The sequence below is a fragment of the Macrobrachium nipponense genome, chromosome 3 (assembly GCF_015104395.2).
Source record: "Macrobrachium nipponense isolate FS-2020 chromosome 3, ASM1510439v2, whole genome shotgun sequence".
NCBI lineage: Eukaryota > Metazoa > Arthropoda > Malacostraca > Decapoda > Palaemonidae > Macrobrachium > Macrobrachium nipponense.
Genome location: NC_087202.1, coordinates 53,839,356 through 53,845,988, shown reverse-complemented (window position 1 = coordinate 53,845,988; position 6,633 = coordinate 53,839,356).

Below are 6,633 nucleotides of genomic sequence, written 5' to 3'. Positions count from 1 at the left end.
CTACGTAATGGCACAAGTGAAATATTACATTCGATGGATAATTACTTTAATACTCTATGATACACTGTACACTGGACACGTCACGTCATGCCAGTATCACCACCTCAAGAACACACTGGCTGTATTTGCCCTTAATTAGTTGTTATTATAGAGTGGAACTCGAGGAAGAAAACCCATGATGGCATGTAAAGAATATGGACTGTGTGTTGCAAGAGCGTCATCATCGTTTTTTATGGAATGAACTGTAATGGAAATGTGCAACTTAGGGTATGATACGTTATAGGCATTTCTTTAGATACATCCCCTTTAATTTGGGCACCCTTATCAGGCATTTCTGGCACCTTTCCTCTTTCCACGTTAATCTAACATCTACTGCATATACGAACCTGCCAGAGATAAGACTCCAGTATTTTTGCCGCCATTTGCTTGTTCGTGACGCCTCTACTCAGTCCGGGTTTGTGAATATGACGCTAAAGCATTATTCCATGACGTCATTTATAACTTAAAGTAAAAAAATGTATATTGAGCCGAAGGATATCCCCACAGGACGCCGCGAGTCAGATCTATCGATGTGGCCGAGATCCCGCAGGACACAGAGCTGGGGACGATGTCTTCCATAATGAGGCCGGCCACAAATGACAGCTGGTTTAATACCGAAATCACAAGTTACCGAGGGAAGTCGCTCGGTAAGTGCAGGTTCTGATCGAGCCACAATTGAGACGCGACGTTGCAATGGACCCCAGGGTGATGATTTGGTCCAATGAAGCTGTTATTCCTCTCTCTCCCTAACCCAGAAGGACGCTCTTACTTAAACATAAAAGGAGGAATTGCTCGATCACGGGGTCTGGGAAACGAGCTCCGATATATATTGTTACTCGATGGAAAGTCAGGGATGGAGTCATTCACCTGCCCATCGACAAATCAGCTCTGGGGCAATTTCAGTATAACGACAGCATACAGCTGACAAAGCTGAACTTTAATAAGAACACAGAATATACATATTTGCCAACAATAACCTCTTAAGATCAGTTTTCCACGTTTCGGTAACTTTCTGTGGGCAGTTACTTCGATCAGTATCAGAGTCAGCTTTCGAAAACTTACTGAACCCACCGAAAGGACACTATTGAAGGGAAAATTAAAATGATTATTCTTTAGTGAAGGGTAAAGTGAATCAGTAATCAAATGAAAACCCTTAATGATAGTAAATTCAAAAGAACGGGTGAAATAAGTGTAATATATTAATTTCAGAGAAATGATTTCCAAAATTACAATAGCTCCAAGATAAAGTGAAAAACAACAAAGGCTCTGTTTTGTACCTTTCTCTTCGTCTCAAAGTGTCTCCCTCGGTCCCTCTTGTGGATGATGCAATATAGGAAATTGGAGAGATGTTGTTTCAGAATAATAAATACCACGTGTACATCAACTTTTATGATATATAATATATATGTGTGTATGTAATATATATATATATATATATATATTTATATATATATATATATATATATATGTATATATATATATATATATACTATATATATATATATATATATATATATATATATAAAAGGGAAAAACGATTGTACTTATTTATTCACATACAGCAGTACGTTTCATATGCTTGAGTTTGAGTAAAAAGGGTATTTTCTATTTAAATAAATGCAAGCGAAAGACGAAAAAACTGTGTCTCAGGGAGAGTTCCAAAATGAAACAATAACAGAAATCAATCTAGGTCTCTCTCTCTCTCTCTCTCTCTCTCTCTCTCTCTCTCTCTCTCTCTCTCTCCTTCTCAATAAAACTGGCATCATAAAATTCAGCCGTCACAAATCTTTCTCGGTTCGCTCAAGGCGAACGCCCAAGAATTAATCCGGTGAGTATTGACTCTCAATCTCGAGTTGTAACTCATTTCCCATTCTTTTGAGAGAAACATTAAAAATACGCGACGAAGTAAAGTTTCGCTTTGCTCCCTTAAAAAAAGAAAGAAAAAAAAAAACTTTTCCCTCACTGAGGTGAAGTGATCGTAATGCCGTCTATGTTAAAAAAAATACTGTAACTGGAGACTAGATTACGTCGTTTTTCTTACAAATTGAAAGAAAATTTTTTCCGGTTTTTTTTCTTTTTACCACTCAACCAAGATCTCTTTCGTTCAGTTAAGCGCGAAAGGAACCGAATGAACATGAAGGATAGTAAGTATCAGTAAAGAATGGAGATGCAGAGACAATTGCTGAATTGAATAAGGAGGATGGACAGCAACTGAAGAAAGGAATGTTAAAGAAGAGGTTGGTTAAGAAACAAAGAGTTTGGGAAAATATGGTTAGGAATGAGGACAAAGGCAGGTAGAGAAAGAAAGAAAGAAAGAAAGGAAGCTAAGTAGAGGCCAGGAGAACAAATGGAAAGGATAACTCAAAGATGACAAGGAGGAAAGGAAAAGAGAAGGAGGAAGAAGATGAAGAAAAGAGGTCGACCAAACTTCCTTACTGAAGAAAGAGTTGACAATCAAGAGACGAAGGCGTGGGGAAAAAAAAGAGGAAAAGCAGAAATTAATGAAGCATAACTGCTTTCATGGCTCGAAGTTTTGAAGCACAACTACCGGTAAGTGGAGAGAGAGAGAGAGAGAGAAGAGATACTTTTTCCTAAAAGACCATTAAACAGGAAGAGTAGATAGATAACCAAATAACTAATGAATAAAGCAGTCACTGACAAATAATACACATAAATAAATAGATTTATGTCAGAAAAAGACAGCAATTCCTTTGCCAAAAGTTTATTAGTCCTTATTTCATTGTTCTTTAGATACATTTTAGTTGCAACTGTTTCGGTGCTTCCACTTTTCAAATGCTAAGGAAACGATAATATGCTCTATCGTGACCTAATTATTTGAACAGTAAATACGGTCAATTTACAATTTTTCTACAAGGGTCAGATTCCAAGACAGGCTTCCTCTAGTTACAACCTAGAAAGAAGCTTTAATCTTATATCCTCACCTCTAAACTAGGATGTATTTAGCCCTTAGATTTAATAAGAGAAAAAATCTAAGTATCGAATTAACCAAATGTTCTCTAGTAATATCATTATTATTATTGGTCTGTGGTTTCAGCTATACTTTAAGGATAACTATGTTGCCCTTATATGATTATCTTTAAACCATGTTGGGCGACGACATGAACAAACAAAACCGTATTGTGCTGCAAGAGTATAAGAGCTGAAACTTCACAGTGAGAAGCACGGAATTAAAATCTAAATTTTACATATAATATAAAAACCGCCGGACAAAAAGAACAATTTCAAATAGAACTGATACTCTGATTAAAATGAACACCAGAGGAATAAAAATGAAGTGTATTAAGGAAACAAATAGTACATTTTTAATAAAAAGGTAAGATCATGAAAAGGCAACATGTATGTGCGATTCAGTGTTTGGAGAGAGAGAGAGAGAGAGAGAGAGAGATATTATCAATGATGCCTAAAGTACTGGGTAAAGGCAGAATACTACGAGAAGGTTAGTTAGGCACAATCTACCATGACAATAATGACAAGAACAGCAAAAATTATCAAAAGACGAACAAGATAAAAGGAAGAACAGTTCTTCATCAGTAATGAAATAAAAAGCGCATAAATAACGTGAAAAGATTTAGTAACAAGTAGCAGCAATGTCTTGGTCAGAAGGCCGAGTATGGACCGATTACAACATCTCCGACGAAAAACCCCAAGGCCTTGGTAAAAGGTGAAATAAAATTTCATTATATAAAAATGTTAGTCCTCGAAGTTGTCCGGCGGCCACATCTATTGGCCATATAACGCACCTGCAACTGATAAACAACGCTCTTCGGTCGGGAATCCTTACCGTAAATCAAGAGTAAATGGCCCCAAAGAACTTTTTCCCAATATAAGCGGCAGCGGTTAAGTGACTTTCCCTTTATACGCAATTTTGTCTTGGATATCGCAGAGTCTTCGGGCGCTTCCCTGAACCAATGCCTACGAAAACCCCTTTACCTTCCGGTGCTCTCGGGGATGATAACCTTGTCAGTTTATTCCTTGCGTCGTTACGCCAACCAGTTTTAGCCGTAGGCATTTTCCATCCAAGTAGGATACTGTGATCATCATAATGTATCAGCAGGAGGGTATTTCCGTTTTGTAAGTCAAACAAAGGCCGTTTTGGATTTAAGTCAATAGAAATCTTGCAGAGCAAAGATGCAATCTAATGCCAAAACTAAGTACGTCAGAAGAAACCAAACTTGAAAATAAAAGAGTATGTGGTCCGGGCAGCAAGGAAAATAGAATATACAATCACCTTTTTCACGTGCCAGAAATTCTCTCTCTCTCTCTCTCTCTCAACTACAGAAAAAAATTCATTCATGAAATTCGTATTTCAAAAACACATTCAGACGAAGCGAGAAACATTCAATACCCCGAGAGATGAATATATTCAGTCAGAGCGCGTCATATTTTGCACGGTGTATTCGGGCTGCTTTCCATATCGTCCGAAGTCTCTCAATCTTTTTACCATATTTTGACGAAGGCATATTGGAAAAAGGATATTGTCAGAGCGGGACATTTTTCCATGAGTTCCAATATTATTCAGTGTCCGGGGGCTTCTCTGAAAGGATTCAACCGACGTCGGGTTTACGTCTCATTCCTTGGTATATTTTTCCTCTGGGGTTGTCGTCTCTTCCCCGACTCCAGTTTTTTCACCTTTTTTATTTTTTTCTACAGTGCACTATCTTGCTCACCTGAACTTAGTTGCGGATTCACTGGTTTTTAGTGACCTCGCTCCACTAACACTGGGTTGGTATGACGTTTTAAACGCGACGAGTGCTTTATGATATACAAGGCGCGTGTGCTCTCTCTCTCTCTCTCTCTTAAGAGAACACAAAATTATAGTGCAATCCGTGGCAAAGGTCCTATTTATTGAATATTGAAAACTTCTTTTAAGCATCTATTTGAATTCGAAATTTGGAGATAATAAGAAGAAAAATTTGGTTGTCAATAACAGCACCTACGTCTCCTCCTGGAATCCTGCAGTAGTTCGACCTCATCCTAGGGATAGGTGACTAAGTTACCGTCTCATTCTCTCAACTTTTACTGTGGATAATAAATCGACTCACTTCGTATATAAAATGTTACGAACTTTATGGATTTGAAAGATTTACAGTAATTCTCTCTCTTATATATATGATATATATATAATATATATATATATATCATATAAAAGAAACAGAAAATCTCCCTGAGAGTACAAGAGCAAGGCGGGAAAGAGGATTATTGTCCGACCGTCAGAAAGCACTGCCCGGCAACTACGGGAGAGGCGCTTCCATTCACCAATCGGAATAACAGCAGCTATAGAAAGCCACCTTACCAAACCCGAATTTCAATAAATGGATCAAATGAAGCGAAGGGTGGAGCTCACAGGGAAGTTTTGTGGTATGCGTGGCACTTTTTGATAGCCCTTTTTGTAGAGACAGTAAAACGATCACAAAAAAAAATGGGGCGGGGTGGGGCTTTGGATCTGCTGTTGCAAAGTACACCAAAAAGAACGAGAAAATGAACTTATTCTTCATCCGAAATTATTGTAGACAATTGTTTTATATTTGCACACACTTTCCATCAGAATCATTTATTATCAACTAAAATACATACATACACGTATGTATGGCAGGAATATACTTTTATTAGCTGTTAAAATTCGTAAAACTCATTCAGATAAGCAATTTAACGGCTAGTAAAGGTATATTTATGCCATACATACGTGTGTGTATCTTTTTGTTGATATGCTGATACTGAAAAGTATGTGGAACTATGTGTATTATAATGAAAGAGAAGTTTCATTTCTATATATATATATATATATATATATATATATATATATATATATATATATATATATATATATATATATATATTATATATGTATAATATATATATATATATATATATATAATATATATATATATATATTTATACAGTATTATATTACATAGTATGCATGAGTTCAAGCGTGTAACAAACAAAATCTTCCATGTACGTAAATATATCTACACATATAGAAGCATATAGGCAAAAGGCTCACTGGAGTACGCTTTAGTCCTAAGACAGAGTACTCCCATTTTACCAAAAAGGGGTGGAGTGCGAGGAATGGAGTGAAAATTCGCCTCAGTGCACAAACCATTAAGTTAAGTGCGACTAGAGATCTCACACTTCAACAACCAGACTTATTGGGTACTTATTCTATGTAAGGTTCGAGGGGGGGCTACTGAAATTAATGTACTTTCTCGCTCGCTCTTTCTCGACTTGCGAGTAATGACTGTTGTTCTCGTGAATTTCAAGCTTGTTCGGCTACTCTTTGCCACTTAGTTTTAGTTATTTCGTATCTTGCACGTGCACAACCATCTCGTGTTTTGTTTTCATGTGTATTTCTCTTGTCTCCAATATGTTTTATATTTTTTCTCTTTTCATATCCCTCCTCATCACGCTCTTACGCTTAAACAATATACCAAACTTAAATACACAACCAAAAATAAAAGAAAACGGAGTAGCAAAAAAAAAAGTTTTTGACCTTGGAAATGCCCAAATAACCGTGGGTCAACATGCAAAATACGTAAACAAGATAATCTATTTGACCATTCCTGGATGTACGAA